The following is a 19,766-nucleotide window of genomic DNA, read 5'->3' on the forward strand; positions in this document are numbered from 1 at the left end:
CAGCAGATTATTTATACTATCTTTAGGTACATCTATTGTTTCCCTGATAGTTACCAAGTAAGAAAGCGGCTGACTTTTCCTTGCTGCTGCATTTAGCTACATTATTTTTTTCCTTAAAAAAAAAAAAAAAGAAAGAAAGTCTAAAAAGATTAGAATAAGTCACACAGTCAAGGGCTGTTGTTCTCCAACTCAACTCCAGGTCTTTCCACTGTCAATCAAGCAAATAGAGAGAGCAGGGCTTCACTGGGTGAAGGGCTTGACAGAAAAGAGCCATCTTTCAATCTTTCATTAGATTTCAAATCAAACCCTCCTCCTGAGCTCCTGCCATACAGATATATTTAGATACAGATTCCAACTGCAAACCTCTCCACTCTCCCATGTTGTCACTGTCAATCCCAGAGAACTCTCTTGAGTTCATTAATGATATGAGCAAAATTTACTATCTAAAGCAAACTGCTACATTAAAAAAATAAAATGAAAAGAACAAACATGCTTCTTAAAAAGCCAAATCTTACTAATATGTATGGGAGTTAACTGGCTTGCGTATGCTATCTGTATTACTAGACAGGAGTTGCTGCTGCTACTGCTGCTAAGTTGCTTCAGTTGTGTCCGACTCTGTGCGACCCCATAGATGGCAGCCCACCAGGCTCCCCCGTCCTTGGATTCTCCAGGCAAGAACACTGGAATGGGTTGCCATTTCCTTCTCCAATGCATGAAAGTGAAAAGTGAAAGTGAAGTCGCTCAGTCGTGTCCGACTCTTTCTCGACCCCATGGACTGCAGCCTACCAGGCTCCTCCGTCCATGGGATTTTCCAGGCAAGCGTACTGGAGTGGGGTGCCATTGCCTTCTCTGAGACAGGAGTAAGGAGTCTGATTTTAAAACTGAACACATTATTTGACCGCTAATTTAATAACATAAAAGTGGTACATAATTTTGCATTTTCAGAACATGCATTTCACCAGTTAGAAACATTCCAGGAAACAAGGTAATCAAGACAGTGTGGTACTGGCACAGGATAGACATCTAGATCAATGGAACAGAATTCGGTATCCAGGAATAAACCCGCATATCTATGGCCAATTCATTTTTGTCAAAGATGCCAAGACTATTCAATACGGAAAGAACAGTCTTTCCAATAAAAGATTTTGGGGCAACTGGATAGCTCCATGCCAAAGAATGAAGTTGGATCCTCAACTCAGACTGCATAGAAAAGTTAACTCAAAATGGATCAAATGCCTAAATTTAACAGCTAAAACTATAAAACTCTTAGAAGAAGACATAAGGGTAAGTCTTTACGAGCTCAGATTTGGCACTGGTATTTTAGATGTAATACCAAAAGCACAATAATTAAAGAAAAATAGATAATTTAAGCTTCATCTAAATCAAAAACATTTTTTATGTTTTAAAGGATACGATCAAGAAAGTGAAAAGACGACCCAAAGATTGAAAAAATATATGTGCAAATCATATCTGATAAAGCAGCGGTCCCCAACCTCTTTTTGGCACCATGGACAGGTTTTATGAAAGACAGTATTTCCACAGATTCGGGAGGGGATGGTTCAACCAGTAACGTGAGTGAGCGATGGTGAGAAAGATGACACTTCATTGTTCCCGTCGCTCACCTCCTGCTGTGTGGCCTGCTTCCTAACCTGCGAAGGTCTGGTCTGTGGCCCAGAGGTTGGGGACCTTTTATCTAGAATATACAAAGAACTCTTATAATTCAATGATGAAAAGACAAACAACCCAACCAAAAACAGGCAAAGGATTTGAGTAGACATTTCTCCAAATGGGGCTTCCCTGGTGGCTCAGTAGTAAAAAATCCGCCTGTCAATACAAGAAACGCAGGTCCAATCCCAGGGTCGGGAAGATCCCCTGGAGGAGGAAATGGCACCCTGTTCCAATATTCTTGCCTGAAAAATCCCTTGGTCAGAGGAGCCTGAGGGGCTACAGTCCATGGGACTGCAAAGAGTCAGACACAACTGAAGCGACTGAACACAGCACAGGGCAAACCCAAGTGTAATTTTTGCTGGACTCCCTGGAGTTGTTGCACTAAAGCAGGATCACCCAGCTCCACTGAAAACTACCACAGTCTGACTGAGACAACCTGAATATACTTCTGTGTGGACCAAGTTTTCCTTCAGGTCCCATCTCAGACCGTGACTATCTCTGAGTGTGGACAGCAGCTAATTACTGCAAACGATGACTGATCTAGTCAAACAGAAATCCTATCTTTTCCACGCTGACTTCTTTTTTCTGCTAAATGGAATTTCAGGGTTTCTGAAACCAGGTATCTACTCAACTATGACTGCCTCCCACCCCGCCCCACCACCACACACACTAAATCAGCAGAAGCCAAGCTCAGCACTTCTTCTCCACCAGCTTCTCTGACAGATAGTTCTCATGGGGACTCTAACCAGGGTCTTAACACGGATGAGGTCATTCATAAGAGGCTCCAACAAATGGACTCTGGGAATTCATGTTGGTTTTTTTTTTCCCTTTTTTTTTTTTTAATTGGAGGATAATTGCTTTACAATATTGTGTTGGCCTCTACCATACATCAACATGAATCAGCCACAAGTATACATATGTTCCCTCCCTCCTGAACCCCCTCTCATCCCCCACCCCATCACACCCCTCTAGGTTGTCACAGAGCGCTGGGTTGAGCTCCCTGTGTCACATGGCAAATTCCCACTTGCTATCTATTTTACATATGGCAAAATGTATACATTTCCACACTCTTTTCTCAGCTCGACCCACCCTCTCTTTTCCCCACTGTGTCCACAAGTCTGTACTCTAGGTCTGCATCTCCATTGCTGCCCTGAAAATAGGTTCATCAGCACCATCTTTCTAGATTACATATGCATGTGTTAATACACAATATTTGTCTTTCTCTCTCTGACTTAGTTCACTCTGTATAATAGGCTCCAGGTTTACCCACCTCATTAGGACTGACTTGAATTTTGGTGACTAACCTGAAGGCTCATTCTAGCTAAAGCCTCTTAGAGGAGCTAAAATAGAATTTGGATTCTGGGCCACTGTGACCCCCAAGGGATTGGTTAAACACTTGACAGATGGCCTGGCCCAGTTGCCATTGCTGAAAGGAGGTTTAGGGAGAGGAACACTTCTTGAAAACTATGCCCTACAGCCCCTCCTAGGGCAGCAGTGATGATACCGTTAGCAAACCTTGCGATCTGGGTAGATAAATACTGGGATCTGGTAGTACAGATCTGAGCAACTCAACCCCAAATTCAAGCTTGACAGGCCAGACATCTAGTCAATATGAGATTAGATTCAAGGAGCTCCTTTATAGGGAGACGTTTACTCAAGGAGTTCAATGAATAATTCTCAAATTTAAAAGAAATTTAAAGGTGACCTATAAATCCAACCTCAATTGATACTTGAACCCTTTCTCCAATGTCTGTAACTTCTAGCTCGTGAGTGCAATGTCAAAATATACTCAGCTAAAAATAGCAGTTAAATGCTCTAAGCAATGAATCACGGTGCCTAAGATACAATAATCACTCAATATTTATTCACTGTTTGAGTGAGTTTTTAAAAATCAGAGCAGACTCCAGGATATTACAGTAATGAAGCTGCTCTCACTTGCAGTCCCTGAAGACAGAAAAAGGAGTAGGACTGTAGGTCTCTCATGATCGACGTATTACCACGGCAATATAGCACATGTGCAAATGCCAGCTAAGTAAACACTAGCCTATCCATGTTCTAGTGGAAATAAGGGCTTCCCTGGTGTCCCAATGGTAAAGAATCTGCCTGCCAATTAAGGAGATGTGGATTTGATCCCTGGGTCAGTAAGATCCCCTGGTGAAGGAAATGGCAACGCACTCTAGTATTCTTACCTAGGAAATCCCGTAGACAAAGGAGTCTGGCGGGCTACAGTCCGTGGGGTCCCAAAGAGTTGGACATGACTTAGTGATTAAACAACTGCAGCAAAACGGAAATAAACCAATAAACAAAACCTCAACATGCTATTCCAGCTTATCATGGATTCCCTCCCATAATGAAAGGTGTCTAGGGGCTTCCCTGGTGGCTCAGTAGTGAATCATCCATCTGCTAATGCAGGAGACATGGGTTCGATCCCTAGTCTGGGAAGATCCCACATGCCCTGGAGCGATTAAGCCCTTGCACCCCAACTATTGAGCCCACACAGTCTAGAGCCCGTGCTCCTTAACAAGAGAAGCCCTCACACTGCAATGAAGAGTAGCCCCCACTTGCTGCAACTAGAGAAAATCCCGCACAGCAATGAAGACACAGCATAGCCAAAAAATAAATAAATCAAAAGAAAGGCTTTGAGAAGGAATCCCTTTCTGTATCTGGGAAGCACTGTTAGGTTTGAGCTAGGGGTAAGGAAGGCTTGTGGCTGTAGACTAGTTTGAGTCCTGGTTCTAATCTCTAGGGTTATGCAGGACAAGTCCAGTACTGTTCTACAGGGCAACATCGAAAATACTTAAAGACACATATTTAAAGAAAGCCCTGTTCTCCTGCCTTTGAGTGTCCCCTTCTCCATTTCAAAGAGTGTAGTTTTGAGTATCATCTAGCGTGACTCACTCCCCTGGTTCGCTTCCTGGAGAAGGGAATGGCTACCCACTCCAGGATGCTTGCCTAGAGAATTCCATGGAGAGAGGAGCCTGGTGGGCTACAGTCCATAGGCTCGCAAAGGGTCAGACATGAGTCCATAGGGTTACAAAGGGTCGGACATGACTGAGTGACTAACACTTTCATTTTTCGCATGACTCACTCCCTTGGTGGCTCAGACAGTAAAGAGTCTGCTGACAATACAGGGAACCTAGATTTGATCCCTGGGTAGGGGAGATCCCCTGGAGGAGGGCATGGCAACCCACTCTAGTACTCTTGCCCAGAGAATCCCATGGACAGAGGAACCTGGCTGGTTACAGTCCATGGGATCGCAAAAAGTCTGACCTGACTGAGTGACTAACCCTTTCACCCGTTAGTATGACCCAAAGAGAACAAAGGCTGCAAAGAGAAAGGAGCTGAGCCCTGGCCAGGCCTGCTCACGAGAGCAGAGTAGGCAGAGAGCCCAATCCAGCTGCAAAACGCAACTCAGGAACCAAACACAACATCTGATGGACAAGATAACCTCGATCTGATTTAGGAAATCATCCTCATCTGGGTTTCAGGGATGGTGGGAGGGGAATTCTCAGGACCCAGCTATCACAGGGACAGCAGAGCTCTCACAGCAAGGAGCAACAAGCCGGGGAATCAGGAAGGTGCCTGCTACCGTCCTTGAGGTCCAGTCATGGCTACAGAATCTTGCCACTGGGCAAGGAGGCAGGGTAAGAGGCACAATTCTTGGCAAGATCATGATAGATCATGGTATCCAAAGTAGATTATGAGTTCCAGACACTGAGACAGATGGGAAGAGAAAGAGTTAAACTTAGAAGACCCAGCAGTGAGTCTCCTGGGAAACTGGAGTCATGCCTGGGATACCGGATCTTACATCTGGATGGTAAGGAAGGCTACTTGGAATGTAGCGGTGAGGTCATCCCAGTGGTCAGCATTGACGCAATACCATTCTTAGCGTGGGAGATCAAAATTCAACCAACACTCAGTCAGCACTGAGCAAGACGACTGTGGGCAAGACTTAGAACGTGATGGGCGGAAGCCTTACACACTGTGGGTAGGTTTAAACATCTGAAGTATTTCCTGCTATAGGGAGAACAATTTAAAAGCATCAATTCTTCGGCACTCAGCCTCTTTTATGGTCCAACTTTCACATTTGTACAAGACTACTAGAAAAACCATAGCTTTGACAGATTAGGTTTTCTAAATAAAAGTGTAGTATCTGGACTGACACATGTAAGAGTCCTGTGCTCCTCTTCACGGGTGCAGTGCTAATTCATCTGGAGAATTGCCTTCGAATAAGAGAATGTCAAAAACTGAAAGACTCAGCCCCCAGCATGTCTCCTCCTACCTTCTCGGTGTCCTCCCAACTTGGTCCTCTTCATGTATCATCTCCCCCGCCCCAGGGGACTAAAGATCTCTCTTTACTGCCTTTTTGCAAGTTAATTGGTGGCAGTGGTAGTGAGGTGCTCTTGACATCCCTGTGCTATATCTGCCTTAGATTTAGGTCACTGTGTTCAATGTCAAGATGTTCTCCAATTCTGTTTCCTTCATTTGTTATTATATTAGCCATCTCACCCAGTTTTGGGCCATGCTTATTTCTAGTGTTTTACCCAAGTGAGTCCTCATGTTTCCTAGAACAGGATTAGGTTCAAATTGCTGTTGTTGTTTAGCTGCTAAGTCGTATCTGATTCTTCGCAACCCCATGGACTCTAGCCTGCCAGGCTCCTTTGCCCATGGGGTTTCCCAGGCCAAGAATACTGGAGTGGGTTGCCATTCCCTTCCCCAGGGGATCTTCCTGACCCAGGGATCCAACCTGTGTCTCCTGCTTTGCAGGCAGGCTCTTTACCGCTGAGCCATTGGGGAAGCCCTAGGTTCAAATAACAGAAACTTTTCCAGGAAGAGAGCAATTTGCTGTTTCCTCTCGACAGACTTACAAAACCAGTTATTAATCAAGTTCATTATACATCATACCCTGTCTTTGTCCAAATATTAAATGTTAGCAATGTGATACCCTTTTGGTTAAAGAATCAAATATATCTCTAAACAAATATGTGCTATTTGTTATTAATTCTGCTGAATTCTATAATGGGTTTAAAAAAACTGTCAGTATAATAGATATCAACCTCAAAACAAAGACATATTCTTCTGTTAAAATTTCAATATTGAGCCTTTCACTGAAGTGCTCCAAGAAAACTACATAGTACTCAATGGTATGTGTACATAGTACTCAAAACTACATACGCTCAATGGTACAGCAATTATATGGGCTAAGGTATACTGTGAAGCCTGGAGACGGAAATGGCAACCCACTCCAGTGTTCCTGCCTGGAGAATCCCATGGACAGAGGAGCCTGGCGGGCTGCAGTCCATGGGGTCGAAAAGAGTCAGACACAACTTAGCACGCATGCACACTGTGAATATTGGAAAAACATAACTTATGATGCTTCCTTCCCCTGCATTCTTATTTTCCTTGGGCTGCACTTCTCTTGTTGAGCTCCCTCATGTTTTCTGGCCATTTTTCTTGCTGGTTCTCCCAGCTGTCTCATCTTTTCCCCCCGCCCCCCTCACCTCAGACTGCTTTAGCTCACACTTCCAGCCTTCCTGGTATTTACCATGTTAACACTTCTAGTCGTCACACCATCTGATGTCTCTTGCTTCATTTTCACACAATCTAACAGCTGAAATCCCCAGTGTATGCAAAGCAACAGTCCATTAAGAAAAGAGTGTTTTCTGGGATTTTGTTTTCCTTACTGAGAACAAAAAAAATGGAAAAGGCAAGGAAGAGTGGCTCACAGAGATGTCAAAGAGAGACCACTCTGCAGGTAAGATGAAGGAAAAAAAAAAAAAAAGGATTTTTTTAAAGCATCAAAAAGATTATGACACTGGGAAAATAATTCCTTCTGAAAATCCCCTTCACTGGTGTGGGTGGTTTGATGAAAATAATCCCCTTTCCAAGAAGACTATATTCAAGGGAACGGAAGATGAAAATCCTTCAACACAGATCCTTATACTATCTACAATATAAGGAACCCAGGGAAGCATAGATACAGTAATAATACATATACTGAGTCATTAATAAATGACATTTTATTAGACATTAATAAATGACATTATTATTAACAAAAACTTCTTTTTCGTTAGTATTGTCACTTGGAAAGAGGCTTAAAATGACACCTTTTACTATAAGCCTTATCTGTAAGCCTGCATCCCAAGGGAGCAAGGCTTGGGCATGAATTTCTTGCAGTTTCAATATTAACAGAGAAAAAATAAAAATGACCAAAGCACTCAACAGTGAAAAAAATCCTTTCTTGGTGGCTAAAATCAGAATACTTTGTTATGCAAATTTAATGTATTTAAGGAAAGCTGCATGCCTTTCAAATATCTGAACAAAAAGCAAGGTAGCATAAATGCTAACATTAAAAAGCTTAGTTTCGGAACTTAAATCTTGCTTCAGCAAACAGAAAATAAACTGACTCCTCTAAAGGTTAGTTTATGAATGGGAAGTTAAAAAATATTTAAAGACATCCTAGCCAATGTAAATAAACAGGGAATAATAACCCAGGCAACCAAAAAGGTCATTCATTCATTCATGTCCTTATTTACCTTTCAATGGTATTTCTTTGCTAAAAAAAAAAAAGTAAATATGACTCCATTCCCTCCCACTCTGTGTATCTGGGAAACTGTCTTTTGGACTGAGTCTTAGGCTGCTATATATTTAGCCTATAGCTTTGGCTAGGTTCTGCCTAATGATGGATACTTAACTGGGTAGCCAGCAGGCCACTGCTGTTGTTTATCCCAGAGCCCAAGATCAGCCTCTGAACATGTCCTGATGAGGAATAACCACTGTTTTATCTCCTCCTGGGACCACTCAAGGGGTGGCGAAGGTGGAGGGTTGCTGATCACCGATATTTTCTGGAAGAAGTTGTGCAAATGGGTGTATAGGTGTTTGGTGGTGGGCAGGAGTGTGGTGGGCGGGGGGCGGGAATGTAAGAAGACTTCTTCTTGCGTAGGAAGCTGAGGAAAGAGACCTGAGGTTTGCCCACGTGTACATTCAAGGTTCAAAAATTCACAGAAAAACACCTACTGCTAGGAGTCCTAGCCTCAGAGTTATTCAAGACAGAAAGGGCCCTTCCCTCTCTTCTTAAGGTTCTGAAGAGCTGGCTGTGAGGTCTGTGTTGACCTGAAGCAACAGCTCTGTGGGGTCAGAGCACAGGTCACACTTGAGCTCTGGCTATTTACCCCATTATTGAAAAATTGTTGTCTGTAAAGTCTCTGAGTTTCAAAGGGGTGTGCAGGGGGGTGACTTGGTGCTTATAAAGGGGAAATTTGAGAGATGCACATAGGAAGAACACCCTGGGAAGCCTGGAGGTAGGTTGCCACCATCCAAGGATGTACCAAGAGCTGGAGAGAGGTCTGCAACAGGTCCTGTTCTAGTACCTTCAGGAGGAAAATGGCCCTGCTGACACCCTGATCTAGGATACACTTCTAGATCTAGAATACATTTCTGATGTTTAAGCTACCCAGGCTTCCCAGGTGGCTCAGTGGTAAAGAATCCACCTGCCAATGCAGGAGATGCAGGAGAATCAGGTTCCATCTGGTTGGGAAGATCCCCTGGAGAAGGGAATGGCAACCAGCTCCAATATTCTTGCCTGGAAAATTCCATGGACAGAGGAGCATTGTGGGCTACAGCCCATGGGGTCAAAAAGAGTCAGACATGATTGAGCAATTGAGCACATGCGCACGAAGCTATGCAGTCTGTGGTACTTTATTATGGTGATTCTAGGAAATGAATAGAACTAGTACATGAAAAAATGTTTTCCAAGTTTCTATATATATATACGGGCTTCTCAGGTGGTACTAGTGGCAAAGAACCTATCTGCCAATGCAGAAGACATGAGACACGGGTTCGATCCCTGAGCCGGGAAGATCCCCTGGAGAAGAAAATGGCAACCCACTCCAGTATTCCTGCCTGGAGAATCCCATGGACAGAGCAGCCTGGCAGGCTAGAGTCTATGGGGTCACAAAGAGTCAGACATGACTGAAGCAACTTAGCATGCGCACACACACATATATATATATGCACATATGAATCACTTTGCTATACACCTGAAACTAACATAACACTGTAAATCAACTATACTCCAATAAGAAATTTGAAAAAAATAATAAATAGGACTAAGGTGTTAGCAAGGCAGCATTTATCACTTTGGCTTCTCATATCAAGAAGTTTACACAGCAACCCAGCAGCTACACTGGAGTTATTTCTTCACTGTGTATGTGTGTTAGTCACTCAGTTGAGTCTGACTTTTTGCAACCCCATGGACTATAGCTCGCCAGGCTCCTCTGTCCACAGAATTCCCCAGGCAAGAATACTGGAGTGGATTGCCATTCCCTTCTTCAGGGGATCTTCCCCACCCAGGGATCGAACCCGGGGTATCCTACATTGTGGGCAGATTCTTTACCACCTGAGCCACCAGGGAAGCCCATTTCTTCATTATATGAATTCAGGTGAACATTGAAATAACAAGCAGGTTCACATAATTCATGATACAACTTCAAAGGAGGAATTTGTATTTTTTAGACAGTGTTGTCAATAATAGATTGAGAACTGACTATTCAAACATCATGAAGCAGAGTTAGAGAAAAGTTTCAGTCATTTCTTTAATCTTGAGGAAAATTCTGAGAGGATTCCCTAAGAATATGATTCAAGTGAACATTGCACTCACAAGCAGGATCACGTAATTCATGATACAGCTTCAAAGAAGGAATTTGTATTTTTAAACATTGTTGTCAATAATAGACTGAAGGACTGATTACTCAAACATCATGAAGCAGAATTAGAGGAAACTTTCAATCATTTCTTTAATCTTGAGGAAAGTTCGGAGAGAATTCTCTAAGAATCTCACTTAACAAAATTCCTAGGGATTTTTTTTCTTTCGCTTTACTGGGACATCTCTTTAGATTGATGTCATAGCTCCGTTTATTTTCTTTGACTCTGGGGTCATTCGTGTTTTTCCTTGAATTCGTCCTTAAGTCTGCCCTGCTTTATTGTCTAGCACTTGTGCATATTTCAGAGTTAGAGTAATGTAGTTTTAGAGTGAAAAGAAACTCTGCAATATTTCAGCTCAACTAATTTTAGCCACAAGGAAGCTGAGGCCCAGCTGTGATCACACAGCTGGGTAAGGCAGAGGCTGAACCAGAACCACTTTTCATTACCTCCAGATCTGTAGCTCCAGCCTCACCATGGGCCACAGAAGCTACCTGTGCATGTTTCCCTCATCATATGAACCTGGCTCCAGAGTTGGTGCCTTTTATGTTTTTACATTGCATTCAAAGATTCTCCTGCAATGATGCATTCAGAGGAGGCATGCCAAAATGCCCATTTAAATATGGACTACTGATGATATAGGTAAGTTTCTGTGTGAAGACACTAGGAACTGATCACACATGACTGCTCTTCAGTACACTGTTATTTTTTAAGGTGAGAGTGCTAAGTCCCTTCAGTCATGTCTGACTCTTTGAAACCATATGGACTGTAGCCCGCCAGGCTCCTCTGTCCACTCGATTATCTTGGCAAGAATACTGGAGTGGGTTGCCATTTCCTCCTCCAGGGGATCTTCCCAACCCAGGGATTGAACCCCTGTCTCTTACACCTCCTGCACTGGCAGGCGGGTTCTTTACAACTAGTGCCACCTATTTTTCTTTTTTTTAAAGTCTCTTCAATTTATTTACTATCTATAATATATTTCCTTTAATCTGACCATAGAACTAATTGGCATTATATATAACCCAGGTTTTATTTTCTTCTCTGTTTTGATCTCTAGGCTAATGGCATTTTAAGTAAGATGTAAAATCTGGGCTTTACTTACTGTGGCCCTCTGTTTGGGTGTCTGGTCAAAGAAGGAATGTAAGTCCATCTACTTGGTTAAGTAAGGCAGGAAGGGGAAAGAGAAGAAGGAAATAAGAAAAAAGGAGATTAGGTTTGACATAAATACACTTCAGTTCAGTTCAGTTCAGTCCAGTCGCTCAGTCGTGTCCGACTCTTTGCAACCGCATGAATCGCAGCACGCCAGGCCTCCCTGTCCATCACCAACTCCCAGAGTGCACTCAGACTCACGTCACTACTAGGCGTAAAACAGATTGCTAGTGGGAACCTGCAGTATAGTGCTGGGAGCTCAGCTCAGGGCTCTGTGATGACCTAGAGGGGTAAGAGGGTGGGTAGGAGCGGGGGTGGGAGAGAGGTCCAAGAGGGAGGGGATATGTAAACATATAGCTGATTCACATCGTTGTACAGCAGAAACTAATTATAAAATTAGCTTTTATAATTATACACTAATAAACAAAAACAAAAAACAGAAAAAAAGAGAAAGGAAAAATAAGCTTTAAAGATTTAGAAAAAGTAAAAGATTTTGAAATCCCTTAGACAAAGATAAGATTTCTATCACAGTTAGTAGAAATCATTAGACAACAAACGCTCTAGGAGCTAACAAGGCTGCACCTTCCCATGTGAAACAGCTGAGAGCAGTTTCTATATCAATCTGTTCAAATGGAGAAAACGGGTCACTCACAAGCCTGGAAAGAAGAAGAAACAAAGACATCCCCTGAATACAACTGTGAGAGAGGGAAAGACATACAGTAGCAGCCTCCTCACTGCAGAATTACATTCTTTTCTTTTTCATCTGCCATCAACAGGTGTTGCCATGGTAACTATCCTGTGGTTAAGAAGTAGTAGAGGTAAGAAAATCTATACAGACCCACATAAAGGGGAAAAGACGAACGGTGTGTTGTACACACACTAACCTCAGATGTCGCAGGATGAGCAACCAGAGGCTCGCTCTCCTGTTCACCAGGCCCCTGTGTTGCTGGAACAGGGCTCAGCCCAAGAGTGTGGTCCCTGAAAAGCCAAGGGACTCTCAGGGCAGCTTTGTGGCCCTCAGTTTACCTTAGGCGCTAATTTACATCCCCACTCCCCGCGTACACTTCATAGCTCTGTGATGACTTTGGGGGGAGGGTAACAGTTTTGTCATGTAGTGTCTGGAAACTTGTAAAAAGGGAACATATATCACTGAACAACTTCCTTATTGTCCTCCTACTTCTCTCAGGTAGTGTGTTTAGTGATAATTTCTTGGCTTTTTCCCCCCAAATGGAGAAGCGAGGGTTTGCATGCAATCAATTAGTGAAATAATAACAGCTATTTCTTCCTGTGAACAACTATAGCCAATATTTGTAGCCCTGGTATCAGGGTGATACCTCAGAGGCTGCCTGGGATTCGAAGCCCATTTCTACAGCCCTTCCTCCATTGCGTGCGTGTGTGCTCAGTCATTTCAGTGGTATACAAACTCTTTGTGACTCTATGGGCTGTAGCCCACCAGGCTCCTCTGTCCATGGGATTTTCCAAGCAAGAATACTGGAGTGGGTTGCCATGGCCCTCCTCCAGGGTATTTTCCCTACTCAGGGATCGAACCTGCATCTCCAGCATTGCAGACAGACTCTTTAAAGCTGAGCCACCAGGGAGGCCCCTTCTTTCATTACTCACAGCTGACAGTATTTCATACCTTTAGCATCCCAAATACATTAGTATCACAGATGATAAAATTATATCATTTCCGAAATACTGCATTTTTATTTTGTAAGCTACTGTTGGTGACCCCCTGAAAAAGCACAACCTATCCCCTTTATTTGGAGAAGGCAATGGCACCCCACTCCAGTACTCTTGCCTGGAAAATCCCATGGACAGAGGAGCCTGATAGGCTGCAGTCCATGGGGTTGCTGAGGGTCGAACACGACTGAGCGACTTCACTTTCACTTTTCACTTTCATGCACTGGAAAAGGAAATGGCAACCCACTCCAGTGTTCTTGCCTGGAGAATCCCAGGGATGGGGGAGCCTGGTGGGCTGCCGGCTATGGGGTCGCACAGAGTCGGACACGACTGACATGACTTAGCAGCAGCAGCATCCCCTTTATTTACCCAGCTTTTTGTCATTGCTCAAAGGACCACTCCATTTAAAAAATAAATAACATGGATAAATACAGTTTGCTGACTTATGTGATCCTTTAAAATTAGTTAGGACAGCTGATGAAACAAGTTTGTTAAGTCTGAAAGGTTTAGCTTGAGAGACAAATCAGTGTGGTACCAAGGACACTCTGCTAAGGCCAAGCAAGCATCAGGGGCTGGGCAAAATAACAGCAGCTGAGGAACTGAGGTATGACACCTGCCTTTTCTTCTCTTGCCCATTTCTGGCACTCAGAGTCCTGCTCCCAAAAGAGACAGAAGCTCCTGAAAGGGTTGATATGAGGCTCAAATGAAATAATGCCTATCTATGAAAGCATCACGCTGTTCATAAACATTAACCACTAGGCAAATTAAAAGCTGACGTCGTCGCTTTGTTTTTCAAGCTATCTGCAATGCTGGTGTTACCTGGTTCACAGTTTTGAGGATAAAGCTGGCCACAAAATTTTCACATGATGTTTTTGGCAGAAAAGCTCTTGTGATTAGTTGGAGGTGCTTATCGCTCTGGACATCACTGTCTTCTATGAGTTCTTGTTCTTTTTTGTTCACAGGCTGGCAGATGTGTATCAGGGGATGCATGTGTGGGTGTGCGTGTGTAAAAGAGGAAGAAGGGGCAAGGGAGGGAAGAAAGAAAGGAAGGAAAAAGGAGAGGAACAAATGAGTTACCAAAGTGAGGAAGAGCTTTCATTCCAGGTCCTCAGATATGTAGCCATCCCTGATGGTATTTGTTACTTTATGTACTATCTGTGGCTCCCTAAGCATGGCCTTACCCAGTCTTCAGCAGAAGTAACTCTACTCTGCTGATGACACTGACTCTCCTCTCACGATGCTGTTTCTCCATTTTTATGCCAAATGGCTTTGCCGATTGTAGTTCAAGATGCATGAATCCTTCCGTCTCTCAACCAAAACCCTAGATCTCTTTTACAGTAAGATACACAACTTCTGTCTTTTTTTATGTGCTTATTTTTCTAAAAAACAAACAAAAAAACAGTCCCCTTTTTAAAATGTCCTTTTACTTCTGAGTGTTTTGAATTCTTGGCCCCCACCTCATCCCTTCCATTCTGTCTCCCGTCTTCTGCTTTCCTTCAAGCCTGCTGTTCATCACATTCAATGCTGACTGAGTCACCCATGAATTCAACCTCCTTACACTTTTGTTAGAGTTGAGGGAAAAACACTTTAAAAAGGCTTTAAAAGATATAAAAAATCTAAAGGTATTTTTTCTTTGTTACATATTTGCTATGGTTTTCTACACAATACATTGTTCAACTGTTTCTTCATGTTCATTTATTATACCTTAGAGAACTTTCTGTGTTAGTAAACACAGTTATCTCATTTCTTTGAACTATAGAGCATTCAATGGTATTACAGATATACTGTATTTAGACATTTCCAGGCCAATGGATATTTAGGTTATTTCTGGTTTTCCTAAGTTAGAAACAATGTTACAAAAATGATTCTTGCAGACACATCTCAGAGGTGTAAGAGTGGGAGCACATGGATGGGACTGACTCCTAGGCATGGAACTGATGGTCATAGAGCGTGTGCACTTCTTGTTCAATTCTCTCTCTCCTCCTTGACCTAAAACTAAAGTTGCATTAATATACAGTCTATTTAACTGTAAAAGAGAGTGTACTTCTCAGTTCTGTTGGGCTTCACCACCAATCATATTACTTTCTCTTAACAACTTCTGGGATTCTTGGATATCCTTGTCTGTGGATGGTGTTTCTTTCAGGTTTTTCAGTGCTGCTGTGGATTTGTGATTTTCTTCATTTCTTCTTCTTTTTTAAAATTTGGTGCATGAAGGATAAAGCAGCACCCCACAGACTTGGTCAGCTATGGAGTGCCATAAGACCTTGTGTATTCCTCCTTCACAGCTGTCCAAGTCACCCTCTGAAATGCAAAAATAATCACCTGACTCTCCTTCTTAAACTTGGTCAATAACACCCTGATGCTTGGTGGGTATTATGGTTTGGATTTTGTCCCCTAAAAATATATGTTGAAATCCTGGCCCTCAGTATCTCAGAATGTGACCACATGTGGAAAGAGGATTGTTACAGAGGTATTTACTTAAGATGAAGCCATGAGGGTAGACCTTAATCCCATAGGCCTGTGTGCATTAGTTGCTCAGTTGTGTCCAACTCTTAGTGATCCTGTGGACTGTAGCCCGCCAGGCTCCCCTGTCTGTGGAATTCTCCAGGCAAGAGTACCGGAGTGGGTTGCCATTTCCTTCTCTAGGGGATCTTCCTGACCCAGGGATCAAACCCTAGTCTCCCACTTTGCAGGCAGATTCGTTACCGTCTGAGCCACCAGGGAAGCCAATAGTACCAGTGTCCTTATAAAAAGGGGGAAGTTGGACAGAGAGATAGACATGCACGGAAGGAAGATGAAGGCAAGAAACACAGAGAACACCAAGCAAAGATGGAGGCAGAAGTTGGAATTATGTTGCCCCAAGTCAAGGAACTTTTGGGGCTACCAGAGGCTGAAAGAGGCGAGGAACGATCTGATCCCATGGGTTTTAGAGGAAGTATGGTCCTGCAGAGTTGCCCTGGTGGCTCACGGGTAAAGAATCTTCCCTACAATGCAGGAGACAAAAGTTTGATCCCTGGGTAGGGAAGATCCCCTGTAAGAGGAACTAGCAACCCACTCGAGTATTCTTGCCTGGGAAATCCCATGGACAGAAGAGCCTGAGAGGCTACAGTCCATGGGGTCACAAAAGAGTCAGACATGACTGAACGACTAAACAACAACATGGCCCTGCAGACACTGTGCTTTGGAATTCCAGCCTCCAAAACTGTGAGAAAATGAATCTCAGTTGTTCTAAGTCACCCAGTGTGCAGCACCTATGTTATAGCAGCCACAGGAAACTAATTCAGGGAGTCAAGTCCAATCTCTTAGGCAACTCACACAGTATCATTCCCACAGTGGCTCAGTGCCCTCAGCAACCCACTCACTGCCTTTCCTACCAATGCCCTACTTCCTTATCTGCTCATGTCCCAAAGTTCTAGGATGCTTCCCAGACCCACGCTTTTGAACACCCTGCTCCCTTTACCTAAATTCCCTTCTCCACTCTGCAAGAATTACTAATGTGCCTTAGCTACTTTCCAGGGTCACCTCTGTTATGAGCTGTTTCTGACATTTCCCTTCTCCATCAGAGTCCCCAGATACCTGTTCTCCTGAGTCCCCTCTGTGCTGGCTCTAGAGTATTCTGACATTATTTTGCACTTGCCTGTTTATACACATCCATCCTCCTCTTCTATGCTGTTGAGTTCCTTGAGGGAAGAGCCGTTCAATGTATTCTAGCAAAAATCCCTGCATATAACATGCTGAAATGGGATTTGGCTCAGTGAACAATGCTATGAAAATATAAAAGTTGTATGCAACTTAATGTTTTCTTAGTTTCTATTTTACATTGGAGTATAGCTGATTTATAATGTGTTAGTTTCAGATGTACAGCACAGTGAATCAGTTATACATACAGCTATTATTTTTCAGATTCTTTTCCCACGTAGCTACAGAGTACTGAGTAGAGTTCCCTGTGCTATATAGCTGTTGTTCAGTCACTAAGTCGCGTCCCACCCTTTGTGACCCCACGGACTGCAGCATGCCAGACTTTCCGTCCTTCACTATCTCCCAGAGTTTGCTCAAACACATGTCTATTGAGTCAGTGATCAGTGATGCCATCCAAACATCTCATCCTCTGTCACTCCCTTCTCCTCCTGCCCTCAATCTTTCCTAGGATCAGGGTCTTTTCCAATGAGTCAGCTCTTTGCATCACATGGCCAAAGTATTAGAGCTTCAGTTTCAGCATCAGCCTTTCCAATGAATATTCAGGGTTGACTTCATTTAGGACTGACTGGTTTCATCTCTATGCAGTCCAAGGGACTCTCAAGAGTCTTCTCCAGCACCACAATTCAAAAGCATCAATTCTTTGTTGCTCAATCTTCTTTAAGGTCAAGTCTCACATCTGTCCATGACTACTGGAAACATCATAACTTTGACTATATGGACCTTTTTTGGCAAAGTGATGGCTCTGCTTGTTAATGCACTTTCTAGTATGTGCTATCCAGTAGGTCCTTGTTAATATCTATTTTATATATAGTAGTGTATACCTATTGACTTTATTCTGTTAAATGTCTATCATGCACAGAGGTGGAGTAAAGTAGGTCTGAGATGATGACAAATGATTGATGCACATAGGTGACACTGGCTGAAAAGTACTTTTCTACACACTGAATTTGTGGCTACTTTCAGCTTATTATTATTTTTGATGAGACTCATTCTTCTAACCAGTCACACTTAGGAACATCACACTATTCCTTCAGATATTATAAAGTGGCAGTTCCAATCATCAAAAATAAGTCCATCAGCTGATGTCCTCTGACTGCTTTCTTCATTAGAATGGTTTATTAGAGGCATAAAGTTGACCTGTGGTTGCCTAGGGGTGGGGACAGAGCAGGAGATGGGGAAATTGAAGTGGGTGGTGACAGCTAAGGGGTGAGGGACTTTCCTTTAGAGTTGTAAGAATGTTCTAAAATGGATCATGATGAGGTTTGCAAAACTCTGTGAATATACTGAACCACTGATTTATTAATTAATTAGGTGAATTGCATGCACACTCCATTGTATCTGATTCTGTCACTCTATGGACTGTAGCTTGCCAGGCTCCTCTGTTCGTAGGATTTTCCAGGCAAGAACACTGGAATGGGTTGCCATTTCCTTCTTCAGGGACTCCTCCTGACCCATGGATTGAACCCACATCTCCTGTGTCTCCTGCATTGCAGGCTGATTCCTTACTGCTTGAGCCACTGGGGAAGCCACTGAACTGTATGTACACTTTAAATGAGTGAGTTGCATGATATGAGAATTACAGTTTGATAAAGATTTTTTTTTTTAAAGGCAGAGTTCATTTAATCCAATCTAGTCCACAAGAATTGCTGTTAAAACAAGTCAACTCCTCAGAAGCCAAACAGCCATAGAGATAAAATAAAATATACCTTCTGCACTAGTAAAAAAGAAAACAAACACACACAAAACCACAGCCCGGAATGCATACAGCATCCAACAGAAAAGGTGATGGGCCCCAGGGCACTTCCTGTCTGGCTCATTCACCCAGACCATTCTACCGCCTAGTCGTGGCAGCATAACTAGAGCTCAGAACTTTCCTCTTGTCATGAAGTATCAAATTTTCTCTTCTTTCTACGTCAACTAGAGATACAATTTTCTATGTCACTAGAGATACACTGAGTTGGATAAACATAACAGTTAGGAGGGAAGTGAGATAAAATGATAAACGACAGTCAAAAAACAAACTCTTAAAAACTACCAGGCTTCAGACAGTGGAGGAAATATCAGTTTTGTGGTGAACCAATGACCTCTGTGCTAAGTCAAGACAGTAGCATTTGTCAGGGTGTCAGGCAAAGGAACATGACATCTTTAACACTTGCCAGACCATTCAGTAAGTCTTCTGAAGAGACCAGGCAATGAATGACCAACAGCAGATATTCCGGTCCTTATTCATACACTGTTTTGTATTAATACTTATCGCCTGCCATGCAACTGCTTGTCATATCTCCCCAGTGAAATTCCAAACACCCCCAAAACAGAGCAAGAATCCCATGGGTTTTCTCTCCTCTCACCATTCCATACCCAAAGCATTCAGCAAAGAGTTAAAACTGCTTTATGGGGTACAGGATACACCCATCTTAGAGTCTTACAGCACCAAAGACATTTTGTTTTTTCCTTTTTAATAATGTCATTTTGGAGCAAACACAATTTAATGAATGGAATATCCACAAAATCTATGTAATAAATAATTTCATAATTGATTGTTACTGTTCCTTGAAGCCCAATTTCTAAGGACTTTATTTTGGAGAAATGTTTACTATGATCCATAAACAACAGAAAAAGTCTTCAAATATCAACAGGCTGCTGCCTCCTCAATGTATTAGAGCATGTCTTTGTAAGCAGGATCCTACTAGGTCCACCCAGACTGACATAAACCACAAACTTTAGTTTTAAAAACTATCTTCAGAACTAGAGTATAGTTGATTTACAATGTTGTGTTAATTTAGGGCTTTCCAGGTGGTGCTAGTGGTAAAGAGCCCGCCTGCCAATGCAGGAGATGCAGGGTCGATCTGTAGGTTGGAAATATCCTC

The 19,766-nt window shown here is 42.8% G+C and overlaps 1 protein-coding gene across 5 annotated transcripts in view; it reads right to left on the bottom strand.

The window, feature by feature from the left end:
- PAG1 (phosphoprotein membrane anchor with glycosphingolipid microdomains 1) overlaps nucleotides 1-19,766 on the bottom strand; it is a 155,494-nt gene that overhangs the window by 62,928 nt on the left and 72,800 nt on the right. The window contains exon 3 of one of the 5 annotated variants that reach the window (XM_061439069.1): nucleotides 14,020-15,501. The exons of 3 other annotated variants lie outside the window; for them this stretch is intronic. The gene's annotated coding sequence lies outside the window, so the exon portion shown is untranslated. One more of the 5 variants, XM_061439072.1, reaches the window with a different exon arrangement.

This window comes from Bos javanicus, chromosome 14 (genome assembly GCF_032452875.1).
Source record: "Bos javanicus breed banteng chromosome 14, ARS-OSU_banteng_1.0, whole genome shotgun sequence".
Lineage (NCBI taxonomy): Eukaryota > Metazoa > Chordata > Mammalia > Artiodactyla > Bovidae > Bos > Bos javanicus.